Below are 22,938 nucleotides of genomic sequence, written 5' to 3'. Positions count from 1 at the left end.
TCTGAAAATCCTAAGTTGAACAAATCGACACCAGCGACCCTTTGTGGGGTTGCCCTTCATCGTCACTTTTAAAACTCCTCGTTCCACCATATAGAAACATCGACCCACAAAATTTACCAGACGACCACCACCATATTCATGTTTTTCCGGTTGCTGAGCACCACCATCATCTTCATCGCCGATAACCACACCATCATCTTAATGGAAATTTAGTTACCATCCCTACAAAACCTTCGTTCACCCCTATACCCTTATTTCACCGTATCCATCATCGCATCAATACTATCGGGGTTCCTTTTTCTCAATTTCATTCGATTATTGATTAGTAGTAGTAGTAATATTAATGGAGGTCGCTAGCGTTGTACTCCATCAGTCTCCGAGCTTCTCTTTGAGCGGTGGTGATGCCTTCAACTCCCTACACGTGTACTCTTTTCCGAAGATGAAACCGGCCATATCTTTCTATCTTAAACAATCATTCAATGTGAAGTCCCTTGTTGCATCCATGGGTTTTGATGAGTTTTCCGACAAGAGCCACCAAACACATGCTCGATTCCGAGACCCATCTCATAGCGAATCAAGATCTAACCTTTGATTTCGGATTTGAGGTTAGCTGAAGAAATAGGACACGAAGAGGGTAAGTCTGAAGAAATAATTAAGGTTAGAATTCAGAATTGGGGTTCCTTTTTCTCAATTTCATTCGATCATTGATTAACGTATGTATCGATCTGTTGATTTGATTTCATGTTGTAGGTGAGGGATGTTATGAAGAACTTGAAATAATAAGGTTAGAATTCAAAATCGAGGTTCCTTTTTCTCTATTTCATTCGATCATTGATTAATGTATGTATCGATCTGTTGATTTGATTTCATGTTGCAGGTGATCTTAGGCGTACACTCAAAGCTAGCAAAGAGGGGATCTTCTTGGGTTCCTATATCACAACACATTTCCAATCTTTATACAAAAAAGATCCAATTTTCAAGTTCTAAAACGTAGATTTGATCCTCTTTAAACTTACTGTTGGTGAAATGTGCAACAGGTAACATTGATCTTTAATAACTTTGAATTTGTGAAAAAGAGGATCAAATCTACGTTTTAGAACTTGAAAATTGGATCTTTTTTTGTATAAAGACTGGAAATGTGTTGTGATATAGGAACCCAAGAACCATAAGTGCAGAAAGAATGGTTGTTGAAGCAATGAAGAAGATGGAGGCTCCTCCATCCCCTGTTCAGTTCTTGCCTGTAATCGATGAAGACAAAAAGTTGATAGGTATTGTCACACTACATGGATTGGTGTCAATTGGGCTTTAAAAGTTATATATATATATATATATATATATATATATATATATATATATATATATATATATATATATATATATATATATATATATATATATATATATGCTATACTTCTTCATTTGTATCATGTAGCTATTGAGGAATGCCTATAATCGTATATTACTATTCTTTTGATTTATTGATTTTTTACTACTCTTTAGAGATGTATGTGTTTCTAAGTTGATCAATCATGTTGAGGGTTACACAAAATTTCCCACCATGGTTGTAACAACCCGAAATTTCATACCACCTCTTGTAACTCAATTGTAATCCAATTCGATCAACCAAACGTCGTTTCCAAATTTGTTTTCGATTTCGCCATTTTATTAAGTCATTATTTTGTGTTGACCTAAAATGACTTAATGGGTGTCTTAATGTCAATTAGAATCATTGTAACACCCCATTATAGTTATCGGAATAATTTTAGAATCGACCATATCGGGTCACGACAAATTGGTCGGGTATGACCAAAAGCTTCGTCAAACGTCGGTATCGGGTAGAATTCTGTCGTGTCCAATTCCCGAGCACTATATAAGTGATTCTAAGCTATCATTTGAAGCTTTTGGCCATTTCTTCCATAATCACTTCCAACCTCTCTCCTGAAACTAGAATCAAAGGTCCAAATCTCAAGTTTAAGGCTTCAAATCTTTGAGGTAACTTCCCTAACATGCTATTCAACCTCTTTAGCCTTCAATTTGATGATTAAATTAAGTTTTGGGACCAAGAATATGAGTTTACGGCCAAGGAGCAAGCTTGGGCCGTAAACTCCTCAAAATGGGGTTTTTAAGCCAAATTTACCCTTCTAAATCATAGTTGGGACTTAGATATGACCTTGAGGCTTGCAAATCTAGACTTAAAACAATTAAAACATGAATTTTATGGGACAAAAGAGAGTTTACGGCCAAGGTTTGTTCTTGGGCCGTAAACTCCTCTAAAATGGGGATTTAGTGCCTTAAATCATGTCCAAATGCCTTGTAACTTAACCAATAGCTTTGTGGTAAATTCTTGATCCATCTAAAAATAGTATTGGGGTTTGAAACACATCAAAAATACCACATATAGGAGTTTACGGCCTAGGAACATACCCTTTGGCCGTAAACTCATATATCTATGTCGAATGATGCATTTATTTCATTCCAATGGTTTGCTTAAATTTCTAAAATCACATGTGATTGTTTTAAGTATCAAAAACTAACTTTTCATGAGTTTGAGAGAGTTTACGGCCATAGAACATGCCTCTAGGCCGTAAACTCCTAAAAATGTGTTTAATGGTAACCTAAATTCATAACAAGGCTTGGAAAAATTCCTAGAATTGCATATAAGTGTTTTAAGCATCAAAAAACCAATTTTTCTTAACCATATTAGAGTTTACGGCCAGAGAGTATGTATCTGGGCAATAAACTCATGTTGATGTGTTAAATGAAGCCTAAAATTGATACCAAGCCTTAGAAAATTAGTTAGAATCACATGTGATTACCCCTTGTGCCTCAAATCAATTTTCTATGACCTAGTAGAGTTTACGGCCGTAAACTCCAAGTTTAAGGCCGTAAACTCCCTTTTAAATGGTATAATTACATTTAATCCATTCCAAGGCATTTTAGTAAGTCATTCCAACAATCCCCAAGTCCATTCAAGCCATTAAACCCTCAAAATCACACCAACATGAGTTTACTGCCGTAAACTCATGTGTGGGTGTGTTTTGTGGTTGTAAACTCATTTAAATGTTTACATTTGGAGAGTAAACTCAAGTCCCAAGTCCCTAGTGCCAATACACGTCCGTAGATGTCACCCGGGTCACTCCAAACGCTCGTTTTGAGGTGTTTAACCTCGTTGGAGTGTAATGTCCCAATTAATTAGTGATTGTAAGTCTAATTAGTTATATATGGGCATTATTACATTTTACATAGGGACATCGCGAGTAAACAATCCCCGAACCAACGTCTAGTATCCAAAACCGACACATTTCCGAGTCCGGTGAGTTCATACCCTTACCTTTTTCACTGATTTTCACTGTTTTCAGGGGGAACACAAGCAAAGTACAAGGGTTCTTGTACTCAAAACTTATTTTCGTGTGTGTGTGTTTCACAATTTATATGCTTTTAATATTGATATACGCAACTGATAATTGGTAGAACATACAGATCATATAAACATTTATTTGTGAAATGGGTTTATAAACTGTTACGCTTTATATATTTCACAAATGGTATCCACATTTTATCAGTTAAAAGCATGACATTAGAACACATGAACAATATAATTTGTACATTGTCTTGTCCTCGGTAACATTCCACAGAGATACGCGAATGGAGGATTATCCTATTATTACTAGTAAATTTGTTATTCCTGTATGATTGGAGACACGTCCTCGGCGAACACTCCACAGAGATACGCGAGTGGAGGACTACACCCGTAACCAGAATCTCTGGGATTTAGAGAGCGTGACTTTAGTGTATAGATCTATACGGGGCTGACTACCCCACACCTGGCTGCTAGCTACAGCCGAACCGAAATGGTTCAAGGGTGACGAAAATCATAAGGATTGTGGACTACTTATTGCCACAAGGTTGTGGACTACTTATTGCCACAAGTTCAGTCTGTAGTATGGTTATGGAACTCGCAACTAGGATAACAGAGATTTACTTATAGTAATAATAAACCATTTTACACACTTTACAGATAACCAGGTTTCGGTTTACATCTTTTACATAAGGTAACCAACATTCAGGAAAGTATGGGACTTTCCTGGGGAGAACATCAAACATAACACGTATACATCTTTTACAATGATAACCAACATTCAGGAAGGTATGGGACCTTCCTGGGAAACCTTGTACATAACCCGGTCTAACAGAATACATCTTTCACATCGAAAACCAACATACAGGAAAGCATGGGGCATTCCTGGGTAACGTATACATAACCAGAAAAGTGTAACCAACTGAATAACATTACATCTTTTACAATAACTAACATTCAGGAAAGTATGGGACTTTCCTGGGAATACACTGGTACATAAGTGGAATAGAACAACGAATTGGATAACCAAACTATACTTTACTTTTCTGAAACAACAACCAACTTTTAAGAAAATGTGGGATTTTCTTGGTGTGTGTTACATTTTCAGAAACAGAAAGGAAACATAAACATTTTCACAAAACAAAACTACTTATGAACTCACCAACGTTATGTTGATTTTCAAACCGCTTGTGTTCTCAGGTCAACGATAGTACAGGTACCCGAAGACTTACTTGATCCAGGACAGTGTGCGTGAAAGGCTCGTTCGTTTTGTTCATATCTATACTATGTATCACAATTGTATAAACAATGTCTTTTGAAACAAATTGTAAAACTTTTAATATGTAATGTAATGTTTGTTTCACTTTACTTACTATGTACATTGGATTTGATACTCAACATAGAGTCAACCCCGGAAATGCTTCCGCCTTCGGTTTTCGGGGTGTGACAATGGTTTTAGTTGATTTGAATTTGGGTTTGATTGGTTGAACATAAATCATGGTTGTTTTGGTTGCTTATTTCATAGATGAATGCTTCAACTGAATTGAAACTTGTTTTCATGCACACCAAGTGCTCGCTAAAATGCTTCAACTAAATGGTATTTCTTCGTTTATAGCATTCTATCAAATCTACGTTTTAGAACTTGAAAATTGGATCTTTTTTTGTATAAAGATTAGAAATGTGTTGTGATATAGGATCCCAAGAACCATAAGTGCAGAAAGAATGGTTGTTGAAGCAATGAAGAAGATGGAGGCTCCTCCATCCCCTGTTCAGTTCTTGCCTGTAATCGATGAAGACAAAAAGTTGATAGGTATTGTCACACTACATGGATTGGTGTCAATTGGGCTTTGAAGGTTATATATATATATATATATATATATATATATATATATATATATATATATATATATATATATATATATATATGCATTACTTCTTCATTTGTATCATGTAGCTATTGAGGAATGCCTATAATCGTATATTACTATTCTTTTGATTTATTGATTTTTTACTACTCTTTAGAGATGTATGTGTTTCTAAGTTGATCAATCATGTTGAGGGTTACACAAAATTTCCCACCATGGTTTTAGTTGATTTGAAGGTTTTGGGTTTGATTGGTTGAACAGAAATCATGGTTGTTTTGGTTGCTTATTTGATAGATGAATGCTTCAACTGAATTGAAACTTGTTTTCATGCACACCAAGTGTTCGCTAAAATGCTTCAACTGAATGGTATTTCTTCGTTTATAGCATTCTATCAGAAAAGAATATTTTTTATGATAATCATGAACATATTTTGTTAGAATTCCCCGAATGAATATAATTATTGGTAAATGAATTCCAATTCTATCAGAATGGAATCACGAATTTCAATTATGTTGTAATGGAGTATAAATATTTGCTCACTATTTTATTCATTGTATTTGTTTCTACAGAAGCTGATGCTTGAAGAATGGACCACAAAATTTGAACGGCACCTCTTAGCAACATTATTCTTTTAGAATGTATTAGTGTTTTTGTTAAATTTTGATGTTTTTTTTTTCCAGATTTGAATTTTTTTTAGTTTTATTCTTTAAAAATAAATGTAATTCTTAGCAATTGTTATATGTATTCTATAAGAATTAATGTAATTTTGTTTTAATTCTTCAATTGATGGTTCGAGAATTTTATTATTCTACCAGAAATTTTGTTATTTGAACATACTCAAACATATTCTGTCAGAATATCCGAACTAAAAACCTTATAATTTGTAAAATCGAATTTTTAAAATTAATAGAATATTTGATCCCTTAAAATATGCAAATGTCCTTTATTAAATATATGTTAACTGACTAAAATACCCTTCTAGTTAAATTAGATGGTATTTTTCAGTTGTATTTAATTAAATAATATGTATTAATCATTTTTTTAAAATAAATAAAATGATTGGCCCACATTTATGCATACAATAACACAATAATTATTTTGAATAGAATAACCTAAGTCATACTAACAGGATGCATCAATTTTATAAGTTATTCAAATTTATAATAGAAAAGAAAAAGAATGATGGTTTAAAATCACAAACGATCACAATAGAATAGGCTAACCAGTCACATTTTGGTTATGTGAGTGTTTGTCCATTAGTGTCGGTAATTAGAAATACACTATAAAGTGGCTTTGCATTATAATATATTAAAATGAATTTATTATCTTTAAATAAGAAAATTACGACAACCGTAAGATTATGTTATTGATATATAAAAATACTAAATTATGATTCACATTAAACATAGGGGAATGCATAAATAAAATACAAATTTATATAGATATTACAAAATAATTAAAAAAAAAAAACACGGTTATTAGTATTTTTGAGATGTATAGAAAATACATTGAAATCGGTAAATATATAGTCATTGAGAGACCTCTTTTTAGACAACATTTCTTGTTTTATTAGTTGAACGACATTCCTAGTCACATATGAGTACATTAAAACTTTTTTACGTGTGACACAGAAAAACAACAACATATAGCTGACCATGCGTGAAAATGGATCTACGCATGTATAATCCAAAATTTGACAATGTACTTTGAAAATATATTTTTATTTATGGTTATATTGTGAAATAGAATTGTTTATTTAAAAAAATAACAACTTATTTATGTTCCTTCAAAATGAACCATATAAAACCCCCCACAACATTAAATATAAAGAAACTCTAACCAATAAATATAAAAACAATTATGTTTGTTCGATTTAGATATTGTGCGTGACTCATTGAAAATGTCAAAAGATAGAATTGGCACACAACATATTTGTTATATGAGACGGATTAAGCAATTTAAACACATGTGAATGTCTTTTTAATTTTATGATAATGATAAAATAATGGAAAAATGAATGTTTACTTCAAGACATTTGTCGACGTTTGAGTAAGGTTTGTGGTCTTAACTGCTGAGTATTCGTATGTTTTACATATAACTATTAAATAGTTATTCGAGATGAATTAAAAAACAATGTTTTCTTGTTGTGTCGATGCTAAACAGATAAAAGAACAAAAAAAACTATTTTTTTCATTATATACTCATTTAGTACAAAAGTAGCCAACCGTAATTAAAGTAGGGACAAAACTATTAAGGAAATTGGTAAATTGAGGTTTTATTTCTTAAACATGTGATAAGGTAGAGACATACCAGGGCATGTAGTTAAAGCTCAAATTTCGTCATCACCGGCTTAATAGGTTCAACGGATTACCCTAAACAAATCAAAAGCCTTAAAAATTTCAAATAGAGATTAATGAAATGGGGTTGAATTGATGAGAATGTTAAAAAGATTAAGGTGTCGATAAATACAATTGGACGAATAGGGGATCTATTAAACACGTTAAGATGAAAATCACGTACTGAGAAGATACTTGAATACAACACCAAACGATCATAAAAGGTTAATGGAAAGAAGTGTCAATTGTAAGGAATAGAATTGAATGTTTTTGGAAGGAAAGAAATTTGTCAAATTAGTATAACATGGCATAGACCAGTTGTAGCAAATTTTGCATTAATTAACTGACTTTCTATAATTTATAATTAAAAATCAAGACAATGTAATTATAATTTATTGATGTTAGTTAAAATGTAATTTATTTGGGGATGAGATTAGTTTCTAGTTATTTATTTGGGAAGTATAATATGTATTTTGCATAACAAGTGCTTACCTTTTGAATTTAACATTTGTTACTTTAGAATTTGATTTTGGCTTGGCATAGCCATGATCATCCCATATTTAATAATTTGCTCTTCTTGTACCTTTACAAATTGCTACCTGCATTCATTAATCAAGATTTAACATTTTTTAAAAACATATATAGACAACAAACTATATAAAATAAAACATGTAACATATTCATCAAAAACCTTTGTGTAACAATACTAATGAAGTAAATAGAATTTAGTAACGTACGATGGATGAGTGATCTTGTGCAACATTACTTTTATTGTCTGAAGTGTACTCCATCTAACACATATGAATTGAAGTGCTCTGATAAGTCGAATTGACAAGCACTAAGTAAAACAGAAGGTAATGGGTGTGAAATATTCACAAATGTGGTAAAAAAAATGAATCAAACAAATGGCAGAACTTCAATATCTGTTAGGTGTGAGATCCGTAATAGCAACACACTTTGTTTAATAATATGATTCATTATTTTAAGTAATCATGTATTTGGAAAAAAAATATTCATTTACAAAATTAGAAGTTTTGTTATTAATTTTATAATTTTTTGTATAATCATTTGTAGGTTTTTGTTACAATTTATATTACTGCTTTCATGTACAAGTCTAATGATATTCTACTTAAGCATACAACTTTAAAGGTAATAATATGATATGCCCCTTCCATCATCTTATTTTGGTGTTTAAAGCTTAAATCTTCTATCCTAATAAAGGAGTACCCAATTACCACGTGGAAATTGTTAAGCCACGACAGCTAAATCAGATACACTACGCCTTCTATGGATTTCATATATTCTTCGAACGCATTTATAATGGATCACAAATTAATCTGCAACGAAGCTAATCATCTCCCTCCACTTCGTTTCTCATATCAAGTCTTTTTTTCCCTAATCTAAGTTATTGTCACTATCATCGACAATGTTAAGACTCATTGATGGCTTCTTTTTTATTTTAGGGATAATATGACAAAAATCATTTATCTTGTGCATCATTTATGTTTATATCTTCATTTTTTTGTTGATTTTGATATGTTTTCTTCGATTTTACCAACATATTTTTTTTTCAGGCTCCAGTTTTATGAAATAACATTTTTTTGTGAAATCCGCTCTATGGTTTTGAATATGTGCAGGTACGTTGATTTTTTTTTTGAAGTAAAGAAAGTAGGGTTTTTGTTCGATGTTGGTTCCTAGGTTTGGTTCTTTTTCTGATTTCTCATAAGTCATTGCTTTTTATTTTCCTATTTTATCTACAATCTTTATGTATAGAACACTTTATCCATATAGTCATTCACTACACAGCTTAATGAAGGAAAAAAGAAACACCCCCTTATTTTTATTTACTCTGCAAATTATCGAGCCTCCATGCAAAGTTTTCAACATAATAAAAAAAACGAACTACCTTTATGAGGTAAATGTCAATTACGATTCTACCCCTTTTCATCTTGTAACAATTATCTCACTTCAAAACTTCAAAACATTTGTTTTTGTGTTTCAACATATTATTGATAGCATGAAAGATTCAAGCATTGTTGCATTTTGGTTAATCACAATGCCTCAAATTATGGGAGGATTTGAATATGATGATAAGGTCAAACAGAAAATATGGTGGCAATACAAGGTTATTTTTCTTCTTCTAATCTATTTTTTAATTCAATTTTATTATGAAATTAAATAGCTTTTGTTGTTGATATTATTGTTTCTTATTTAGGAAAATATGTGATATTATAAACTTCGTGATGTTGTAGCAATGAGAAAACCTGGATAGGCAAAAAGTGAGATAAATTTATAATTCATTAACTTCAGTGAGAAATTAATTAATTACAGTTTTTGTTGTTGAATTTGAAATACAACAAAGATTATATCAATGGATCCAAAATGTGCAAGAAATGATCAAGTGGTAGTAAAGAATATATTCTTTACTACAAAGCAAAGAGCAAATTAGAGGCAAAAGCGATAAAACTCAATCCACCACCATGACCTCAAAACTCGGGGGGGGGGGGGGGGGGGGGGGGGGAATACACTATAAACCAAAGTTTTCCATTTATTTTCAGTAACTTACATATTTGGTCCCTATGTTTAGTTGATTTTTTCGGTTTTGGTCCCTGAAAGAATCTGGTTGCAGTTCTTGGACCTTGTTTCACTGTTTCATAAAACTTTTATGATTGCCTAAGTTAACAGCCTGACTATTAGTTTTTTTTAAATGACGATTTTGCCCTTGGACCAAAACTAAAAAAAAGTATAGCACAACGTCAAAATTTATATTTTTTTTTTGTTTTTTTACTTAAGGTTAGAGTAGATTACATTTTTGGTCCTTGAGTATACCTGATTTTTTTTTTCAGAAGGTTCTGAGGGGCGTTTTTGGTATTTCAGGGTCAAATGCTGACTCTAGTGGAGTGCACACTCTGTTATATCGCGCATTCTTACCTGCCCGTGTATGTTACCGATTCTTTTTGAACAAAGAATACATGAGCCTCTTTTCATCTTTGACAACATGCTTATATTTAACTTTAAACCTCATATTAGTTGTTGAGAAGGTATATTTCTGATTCTGATTTTGTTACTACCAGAGACATAAGAAAACTTTCTAATGAGGGTGTTCATGTCTTTTGTACAACTCGTCTATTATATTATGTCATGTCCTCTCTTGTCTTGTCTATTAAGTTTTTACAAAGATATACACACACATGTAACATCATACTTTCATTATATATAACATCCAAGTTTAACATTGAGTTTACTGTTTTCGAAAATAGGATCATACTTACAGATTAAAAAGATGGAATCAAGAAACCAACACAACATCAAAAAAATATAAATTCAAAAACAACATTATACATCCAAATTATAAATATTCAACAAAGAACCATACAGATGAGTAAAAACATATAAATTCGAAAACAATATCAGACTTACAAATTAAAAAAAATGGATTTAACGAAGAAGTACATACATTTATTCGACTAATCAGACTGATGGGAATGTTGAAGTTTTTTTGCTTTTGTTTCCTGCGGAGGAATTATGACAGAATGTTTGTGTAAATCGATTATTAAAAATGTTTGAAATATATACACAACTATATATGATGAAATTTAGCAAGTAATCAATTGAAATCTCATTTAAACTAAAAATAGAAGATATCATGCTTGAAAATGTATTGGTTCATAATAATATCCGAAATTTTTGACATTTGAAATTAATAGTTTTCAAGATTTCAACATATAATATATTTGGAAAGCATTTTTGAATAAAAATAGAGCCTAAATTTAAAGTTTACTTTAATAAGGAGCCAATTTTATAGTTGTAAGTTTGGAAAGAATTCAAGTACTATTCTCATTCAATTTCTGCATTAAATTTCCTAATATAACGGATGAAAATTAATATTTGTAGCGGAATCTGATTTTGGAAACTTTAAAATCATTAAGGAACCGCGTAAGCCTTCAAAACAAACGGGTTGACACTTATTGTTTGATAAAGGTGACGTAAACAAATTGATCTAAGGGTGTAAAACCTGTAAAAAACATAATCAATGGTCCTGACTTTTTAGATGATGTTATAAGGTTTCTTTTTAATAATATTCAGAGATAACATAAAGTGCTCCATAACGATATAAACTTGATATTTTTATGGAACTTGATTGGTATACAACAATTTTTATTTATACACATTAATTTATGTTTAAAAATATTATATTGTACATTTCAACAAAGCATAAACTATTAATAAAAAAGTTGTGTACAAATCAATTTCATTTATACAACGCTACGAGTTTTGATGTTTTATCTTGATGTCTTTTAAACAACATAATATATACAAATGATAACAATTCGTTTGTGAGTGGTTTATAGTTAAGTCAATATGTGAAATACAATTTCAATCTTTTAACTTTGTATAATTAGGCAGTTGTAATTCTTTCATTTTGAAAAATGATATTTTTTATTTGTTATTTTTTAAAATATCGCTTTTACCTCAAATTTTTTGTAATCTGTCACTAGCAATCACTCTATTTTGTAAAATGATATTTTTTTGTCCTTTTATTTTTTAAAATATCACTATCACACCTTCCACCTTCAACTTTGTAGTTTGTAACATACCACTTCTCTACTTTGTAAAATATATTTTCCAGCTCTCTATTTTCTAAATGTTATTATAGGTACGTCAATACGTAAAATACAACTTTAATCCCTCAACATTGTATAATAATAACTAGAGTAAATTACATGAATGGTCCTGATGGTTTACAGTAATTTGCGCGTGTGGTCCTTAACTTAATTTTTTAACTCGAAAGGTCCATACAGTTTGTTTTTGTTACGCATTTGGACCCTGTATTACCTAAAAACACTATTTTGCCTTTTATTTTTTTATTTATTTAAATAAACACACCCCAGCCCCACCCCCTCATCTTACCTTACCCACCTCACAATTTTTTCTTGTTTAAATAGTAGGTTTTTCTAGTTAAGACATGGACCAAACGCTAAATAAAAACAAACAGTAGCGACCAATCGCGTAATAAAAACAAACAATAGAGACCTTCCGAGTTAAAAAAAATAAGTTAGGCATCAAACGAGCAAATTACCCTAAACCATAGGGATCATTCGTGTAATTTACTCTAATAACTATCGATCCCTCTATTTTATAAAAAAATATTTTTCATATCTTTATGTTATTATTTTGCAATGAATGTTATATATGTGTATTATTGAAGTAATTCTAATGAAAATATTAACGTTTGATTATTTATATATTTATTAGAATTTTATTATTTAATTATAAATTTTATGTATGTGTGTTATTGTAATAAATTCTAATATTAGTTTTAACGTGTGATTGTTCATATATTCATTGTTGAATAACGATATAAAGTTGTGTATACTATACAAAATTCATTACAAAATAATAACATAAAAATTGTATTTTTTTTTTCACTTTACTTACTGGTTTTATTTGAACCATCGTCTCTATCTCTCTCTAGATATATATATATATATATATATATATATATATATATATATATATATATATATATATATATATATATATATAGTATTGTAGTAAATAAATTATGATTTTGGATTATATTATCATAATTATGAAAGAAACAAAAGGAGACGGTCTTTAAAAAACCATACACAATAAGAATGTATTGTTTAATATTTTTTTTACTATGTCTTAATTTTTCTAATTAAATGAAGTTAATATATTGTGCAGCATTTATTCAGACAAAGATTCATTATGTGGAGGATGACGATGATTGCAATTATAAAAATGATCTAAACAATAATCATATATCAATATTATATATAAAAATATTTTAAACTTTAAGACTATACCATCATCAATCTAATATTTTAATAAACAAATACAATTTTTATCGGCCACAAATAACATCCAACCAAATAAATTAATATTTACTAACTAAGTTAATGATATATTGGAGTTGTCAAGGGACAAGGACCTTTGAGATCCCCTCTATAGTCCCCCCAAGAGACATGCCATAGGTTCCCCACCATCCCCCAAAAAAGGGATGCTTTTTACTCTTTTTAGCCCCGTAAAATATATATACCTTCTCCCTAATTATTATACACTGTTATATATACAACTCATATGATTAGGAAAAGAAGAATATTAATGGATATTTATACTGCCCTTTTTTGCTAAAGAAAAGTAAAAATAAAATAAAATAAAACAACATAATTGAATTGATAATAATCGACGACCGAATCAATACATAGACATGAAGTAGAATCAACTGTATTAAAATAATTTAAAGTCTGATGATAAAAACAGATATTACCACGGCATGTAAGTTTATAAATAATTTATGGGTATTAGGAGTATCATTGATGGTAATAATTATTTTAGAATTCACACCCCATGTGGAGACCAATTTGGTTGGTGTCCCTTGTCGAAAGAACCTACAACTGTATTGGTACCCCAACAAAGCAGTTCTAAAGAAAAATGATTAAAACAAAAAGAAACTATTGCGGTTGGGGTGATTAGGGAAAAATACAACTTTGGGTTGGAATCCATGTGAAGACAATTATGGGACGTGAAAGACTTTTTCAGTAGTGTAAATGGAATCAACTACATTTGATGGTTGGATCTTCTTGGAATTTATGAGATACTTTCTGTTATCTCATTATCAATAATATATATATATATATATATATATATATATATATATATATATATATATATATATATATATATATATATATATATATATATAACTATTAACATTTTAATAATATTTTTACTTGTTCACTTTGGGTTTAGCGGCCTTGAAGGTTATATATATATATATATATATATATATATATATATATATATATATATATATATATTAACATTTTAATAATATTTTTATTTGTTCACTTTGGGTTTAGCGGCCTCATTTTAATAATATTTTTACTTGTTCACTTTGGGTTTAGCGGCCTTGAAGGTTATATATATATATATATTTTAATAATATTTTTACTTGTTCACTTTGGGTTTAGCGGCCTTGAAGGTTATATATATATATATATATATATAACCTTCAAGGCCGCTAAACCCAAAGTGAACAAGTAAAAATATTATTAAAATGTTAATAGTTATATATATATATATATATATATATATATATATATATATATATATATATATTGTCATTATCAAACATTCTCATTAATTAAATCGTCTATAAGGTTATTATAGATTTTTGTTATGATTCTTATTCTGTCAAAATGTTGTCAGAATGTTTATTGGATCATATTCCATCAGAATGAAACACGATGTGTGAAACAAAAATGAATAAGAATTATTAATAATGCATCATAATGACGATAGTTGTGTGAGGTTGAACGTATTCATATTACTAAACAACATATTCTCTTAGGTGCTATTTGTTTTTTCTAAAAAGCCACTTCTGACCACTTATTGTTGCGCCGCACAACACACGAGCAACACTTGGCCCTTCGCAAGTGTTGGTTTTTTAGAAGACTTCAGACTTAAAAACTGATGTGTATGTGCTGTGTGGCGCAACACTTGACCCTCTACTTCAAATCTCTTCACACCTTACTTTAATTTATTCCAACTGTCTGCAGAAGTTAAAAAACAAACAAGCTTTTTATTACATGCTGCAGCCATTTGGTCCCCCTTTTATGCTACAGAGGGTTGTAGAGGTGGTCCACAAACTTCAGGTATTCTCGCTTTGAAAACACTACCGCTACCTTAGTCATTCTCATATAATACCATTGTCCACACGTCCGCACAATAAATGTTTATCTACATTATAACCTAACCATATATATATATATATATATATATATATATATATATATATATATATACATGCATTAAGAGGGAAAAAGGACCAGAACTTGGTATGACTAAAGTTGTTAAACAATTGTCAAGGACGATATGAGGTTTACCAAAGATTGGTTGCTTGTGGACAGTTGGAAGTATATTAATGGATGTACCATATTGATATAATTCTGAATAGATAAGATTCTATTTAGAATGGATAGTCATATGGCAATCACGGAAATGTTTCCATAATGGGAGTTGGATATTAAGAATCTAAGTGTAAGTTAGAAACTTTTATGCAAGAAGGATGTTCACAGAATGTAGCTTGAATATGAGACTTCATTTTCGGGGAATTGCCTTGTAACAATTTCCAATGGAACACTTTGTAATATCGTTGTCCAAGTCTTTGTGACTTTGGTGCCTCGACATTACGAAAGGAACATTGTGTGAAAGATTAGACTCTAACGGATTCTACTAGTGGGAAGAATTTTGTATCCTTACACTTATAATAAGGATTAGGGAATTGTGAAATGAGCATCATTGGAAATGTGGTCAATTGATCCATTTCACAAGGAAATGACCATAGATAAACATAGTGTGCATGCTTGGAGTATAGGATGACTATTGTTTTAATTCAAGTATTAAGTTGATTAGTCGAAACATTATACAATGAATAATGTGTAATCAATATGGTGATTAAATAATAAGTGTTTTATTTATATTCAAAAGTTTGAGACCATATTGGATTAGATTATTCTTGTGTTTCACTTCGCATGTTTTACTTCCCGAATAATATGATTATTCGAACATCCACAGTCGGTCATACTTTGGAAGTAAGTAATGAGGTAGGACTGTCATGAATCTGACTGTAGATTGTCTAAATGTTTAGGCATGGCACAAGTTTGCAGCAGTGTTCATGAGTACTCTTGAAATAGGATTTGAGTATTGGAATAAACCCACGCTCATCTGAATCACTTCATGGATTTTATCACGAGTGATTGTGAGACGATAATATCTTATATTCTTGAAATGGAGACATATGAGTTGCTGTTTACGAGTCGGTTGCACATTGATAATACGTAAACGCATCAGTAACTTGATGTTATAAAACATATTGTTTTGTGTGATTTGATGAGTAAATGGTACAATCATATGAGTCGAAGTTTATTTGTTCCTTTTACCCTAAGAGGGATAAAAGAGATATATGTGGGCCCCTAGATGATTTAGTGATGACAGCCTAAGTGCTTGGCCAAGACTGGACTAAGTTGATGTGCTCAATTGTACTTTGTTGTCGGTCGTCATAAATCGGAAATCGGGAAACAAACCTTGGACAGAGAGAATGATTATAAATCCATGTCTCATGTCCATACGATATCTTGTAAAATGGAGGAATATTTGATCCTTTATCTAAAGGATGTGTTATTGATAAGACCAGAGTTCGACAATGACTTTTGAAAGCTACGATTGTTGATCAGATTCTGAAGTCATACTTGTAATTATAGTTATTAGACTTATCCAAGTTGGAGACTGTTGGATTAGGTGTCTAAGCCCATAACTATATTTGGTATGTACTATTGATTTGATTATGAGCATGGTCCTTTTGGGTTGCCTTCACTCATGCAACTTGATAGGATGACTAGTAGAGACAGAGTATGATTTATTATATGAATAATAAATTGGTACTCATAATGATTTTATTAATATATTATTTTGAAATCATATTGTTAATTGGTAATTAATCAAAAATTAATCTAGTATTAATTTTGGCAATAAAAGGAACTGATTAATAATTGAGGGACTGTTGTGCAAATCATTGATAGTTGCATAATTGGGCTGATGGAATCCATAGAGTGTAGTGGCAGAAATCCTAAGGGGGAAGCCCTATAGACTTCGTCCAAAGGGCTCTAAGGAGGGAGTTCATGGGCTGCTTGGTGACTATGTAAGGTATTAGGGTTTACACCTAAAAACCCTAGCAGCCACATCTATTTAAAGACCCTCTAATTAGGATTTTCGGCTCTAACCATTCTAAGAAGAACCCTGGCTGATTTTCCTTACCTCTCCAAGTCTTCCTTTGCATTGTGTGTCTGTGAATCCATTAGAGGTGCAACACTTGGGGTACTAGGCTTTTAGAAGTCAATATCAAGCAAGGATTGTACTTGTTATTACAATATAACAAGTGAGGTAATGACTAAACCCTAATTTACATGTTAATGTCGAAATTATGTATGCTAGTCATAGGGTTTATGCTTTGGATGATTATATACATGTATAACTTAAGAAAAACTTAGATCCAAAACATTAGGGTTGTATGTACACCATAGAAATGTTATAGTGCTCAAAACCCATCATACAAACATATAAGGATTCCATGGAAACCCTCCAAGGTCTTACACCGGGTGCCACTGGAACCCCCAAGTGGTCTTAACCCACTGCCATTGGAACCCCCACATGGTCTTCACTAACTGCCATGGGAACCCCTACATGGTCTTCACTAACTATCATGGGAACCCTTGCATAGTATTATCTAACCAAAGAAATATCATGCAATCTAAGCAAACAAACATACCAGGATGCCATGGAAACCTTCCAAGGTCTGACACGAAATGCCATGGGAACCCCCACATGGTCTTAATTTGCTGCCATGGGACCCCCCCACGGGGTCTTCCATGCAAATGTCATACTAACATAACACATAATCAACTAACGATCCACATATCACATAATGGGCCGAACTTGGTTCCTTCGACCCATTGGTATGGTGAGGAGACTCACCTCTCAAGAAGTGATGAACCGGTAAAAATCAAATCCCAACTCACAACTCCGAACTCAACCGCCTACAACCACCCTGCAACTAACTTCAACAAAACCCTGAATTAACAAAGATACCCTTAAAGTCAGACTTGGCCAACCTTAGTCGAATTCAAAGTCAACAGTTAAGGCCAACAGTCCATGTTGACACAACTCGTCGAGTGCCCTTGCTAACTCGTCGAGTTACTTCAGTTCTCATCAAAACAGGGGAAAAACTCTAGTCAACTCGCCGAGTTATTACAACAACTTGTCGAGTTCGAACAGTGTCCAAAAGATTGGGGAAACCCCGGGCCAACTTGCCGAGTAGGAAAGGCAATTCGTTGAGTTTTCCTAGTCTTAACTCATTCAACCACTTTCTAAGCGAGCCTAACGCACCAAACCATAGATCTGAGCCCCTACGGCTGAGATACCACGTAAAGTTGTTGACTTTACATCCATACATAGTCTTAAGGGGGCTAAAACACTCAATCTTATCTTATTAAGGGATTTAGGGCATCAAGGAGGGCCAAGACTAGATAAATATGGCAACTTTAAGTCAAAATAGGCCATGAGATGTCCATATATGAAGTCATAGCTTCATGACATGCTCAAATCCAAGTATGACCCCAAGATATGCTAAAAATAACCATATACTTTCATAGGAGAAGATCTAAGCAACAAAAGGCCAAGGTGTCGACTTTATATCTTAAAATGGTTGCCACAACAGAGTAAACACCGGATCTACAACCTCTTCCTTCAGTTATGCACCAACTACTTCAAGCTTCTTCACATAAACACCAAAAAGGCACTCCTTAAGCTCTCACACACTCAAAAAGGTAGGAAAATCACGAACTAGGGTTTCTCTGGACAAAGGAGGCGATAAGGGAGGCTAACAATGAGGCTTAAGGCGTTTAAATAGGACGCAAACCTTGAAAATTAGGGTTTTCCTTTCCAGCGTCTACTCGTCGAGTTGAGTCCTTAAACCCACGTCCAAATAAGTCTCTACATGACGAGTTGGACCTCCCCAACTCGTCGAGTTCTAGCCCAAAACCCTAAAATATTTTAGTGCCTCTCCTCTTCTCCTTCTTTATCCTCTTGCTCTTGGTGTTTGTGAGCCATAATTCATCCTATCAAGTTGTTTTGGTGAAGGCAACCCAAAAGGACCATGCACCTTCGGGTCAAGTACATACCAAAATAGTTATGGACTTACACACTAATCCAACAGTCTCCCACTTGGATAAGTCTAATAATTATTCTGCGTATGACTTCAGATCCTGATCCGCAATCGTAGCTTTCAAAAGCCGTTGTCAACTCTGTTCTTATCAGAAGTGTGTCCTTTAAATAAGGGATCATATATTCCTCCATTCTAGATATCGTATAGATGTGAGACATGGATTTAAATCATTCTCTCAGTCTATGTTTTGCTTCCCAATTTCCGATTTATGACGACTGACAACAGATTACAATTGAACACATCAACTTAGTCTCGGCTTGGCCAAGCGCTTTAGGTGTCATCACTAAATCATCGAAGGGCCCATAGATATCACTTTTATCCTACTTTGGGTAAAAGGAACGAATAAACTTCGACTCAATGCTCGCTTGTACTCACTTACCAAATCACACACAACAATATGTTTTATAACACCAAGTTATTGGTGCGTTTACACATTATCAATGTGTAACCGACTCGCAAGATACAACTCACACATCTCGGTTTCAAGAATATAAGATATTATCATCTCATCAATCACTCGTGATAAAATCCATGAAGTGATCAAGTGAGCGTGGGTTTAATCCAATACTCTAATCTTATAGCAGCACTCATGAACCCTGCAGCAAACTTTTGCTATGTCTAAAACACTTTAGACAATCTACAGTTATATTCATGACAGTCTTCTTTCATTCCTACTTCCAAAGAATGAGCGACTGTGGAGAGTTTGAATAATCTTATTATTCGGGAAGTCAAAACATGCAAAGTGAAACACAAGAATAATACTAATCCCATATGGCCTCAAACCTTTGAGTATGAATAAAACATCTTTTATTTATCACCATATTGATTACTCATTATTTGTTGTTTCGGGTAATCAACTTATTACTTGAATTATACTATAGTTGTCCCATGCTCTTAGCATGCACACTATGTTATCCTATGGTCCTTACTTTGTGAAATAGATCATTTGAACATATTTTCAATCATACTCATTTCACAATTCCAAATCCTTACCTCAAGTGTAAGAATATCAAATTCTTGCCACTTATAGAATATATTAGATTTTAACATTTTATGCAATGATTATTTCGTAATATCACAACGCCAAAGCCACAAAGGATTTGCCAATGAAATTACAAAGTCATCTATTGGAAATTGTTGCAAGACAATTCGATAGATACAAAGTCTCATATTCAAAGTACATTCCTTTGAACCTCCTTTTTGCATAAAAGTTTCTAATCTAGACATATAGATTATTAAAATCCAACTCCCAATACGGAAATATTTCCATATTTTCCATATGACATCTCATTCTAAATAGAATCCTATCTATTTATAATAATGTCCATATGGTCCATCTATTACTATACTTCCAACTGCTCATAAGCGACCAATCCTTGACGAACCTTAGTTTGTCCTTTGATAGTTGTTTAATAAACTTAGTCATGTCCGGTTCCAGTCCTTTTTCCCTCTTAATTCCCTAGGCATTTGGAAAAATTTAAGAACGGTCAATTATTATAGCATATGCGATTGATCCTATACCCGAAGCGTATGGAACACGAAGCATAATGTCTTACATAAAGACGTGATACTTTACCAGTCTTTTGCCATTATATTTCTATTTGCTAAGTTCTCAAAACTCGAATTATAAAAAGGGATGTCGTAATCATAATCGAATTTTGAGAATGCAATTCATATATTTGACTAGATTTGATTAAAATTTCTCGATCTAAGCTCTTAGATTTCGAAACGAAGTATAAAATTCTCTCCCTTAATTATAGCAAAACAACTTTTCAACATTGCAACTTTGCAAATTGAAACTTTTTTTTTCTATAATTAATATTGCCAACTTGCAACTTACCATAATTACCATGCTCCCACTAACATGGTGATTATATCCATACTAGCATAACACTTACACTCCCACTAGCTTTGACATGTATTCAAAAATCATCTAAACTTCTAGAAAAACAATGCTTATTGAATTTATTAAGTTCATATTTCTAATATTAGATGCTTCGATAAAACTTTATCTAAGCTTCTTAAACTCATACACCCTTCCTTAGATACCCCATATGTGTGTCTTAACAATTCTAGAACTTACAACAATAAGTCTCGAATGTTCAAACTGATTTGCCAAATCTCACAATTCAAACTATGAAGAGGGATGCCGTAGTCATAATCGAATTTGTGAAATGCAAAGTACATACTGCTATCTTCAAAATCTTTCTTAGTGAAAGCGTTTTCACACAATCATTTTCATGAAGGAGAGAAACCTTATGACACTTAGATTTTGTGGTGTATGCGTTCCTATCCATGTGCATTTGTCATAACCATAATCATAAGATAATGATTGTGACAAATCCAAACTCATATGGACAAGACTTGTTCATACTTGATTTCTTGCCATCAAGGGTCCTACCATTGCTTCCAAGTTATTTAGCAGCTCACCTATGCCAGTCAATGTACTTTCATTGAACAAGGTTCTTGCCTTATGCAGTCTATTGAGAACTCGTAGAACTTATATGCATAATCACTCAACTGGATTGGCACAAAAATAAAATTTTGTCAACACGATTGGTTACAATCCTCAAGTCGTGTGCTAGTGTTTAATGGGTTTACTTCTTGATTTCTTCTTGAAACTTTTCAAGATCTTTAGACTCCCACTGACCTCTTGACATATTAGATTCTCTTGTCAATAAAACATTTATTGACAAACAAATATCCAAGAGTTAGTGTATGTCTATATCAAGACAACCTACACGCAATTTGGTACTAGTTGGTATGTGTCTTATTCAAGACATCACAACATACCAAAATGTGCAAGTGTAAGAACATTCCTACTTAAGATTATCTCACTCAATTCACAATCTTGGAGTATGACTCTAAGACTTGATTTTGGAACGAAGTATGAAACATCTTATTGACTTAACCACTACAACAATTCCCGATTCCTCTTCTTTGCCAAACTAGTGCACTAAGGTGTCCTTGGAGGATGAATTGTAATATGGTTCCTACAATTACCAAGACGATCATAAAACACGATACAAAAGTACTCTCCCTTCCTCTTATATTGGAGAAACTTCTTATCTTTCTCCCTAATTGATTCTTCTTATTCGTTCTGCCATTCATTGAAACTTTTCAATGGTTCAGAATCATGCTTAATCATATAAGCATAATCACATTTACTAATCCTTTAGTAAATAAGACGAATAATCTTATTGTTATTTATGACAGACTTAACTGGTGTACAACATTGTGAACCCGTTCTCCTAGTCCTTCACTTGACTCTTTGTTAAGGAATTAGTCTTAAAATTTCTAAGTATGAAGATTTCAATACATTACATGATTCAAATCATATGATTCTAAGATTCTGTCCAATTGAAACTTGGGAGATGGGAATATTTCCTTACTAAGAAAATTTTCATAAATAATATAACTAAGAATCACATCCATTTATTATAGAAATACTCAAACATCAATTTTCCACAACGATTTCATTGCAAGGATATAAATAAATAAGTCAAACCAAAATTTATTATATTCATAAAAGCAGCGGAAAACACGTCCTTACAATGCAAAAGCAAC

The sequence above is a fragment of the Lactuca sativa genome, chromosome 3, assembly GCF_002870075.4.
Source record: "Lactuca sativa cultivar Salinas chromosome 3, Lsat_Salinas_v11, whole genome shotgun sequence".
Taxonomy (NCBI): Eukaryota; Viridiplantae; Streptophyta; class Magnoliopsida; order Asterales; family Asteraceae; genus Lactuca; species Lactuca sativa.
This window is presented reverse-complemented; position numbering follows the sequence as displayed.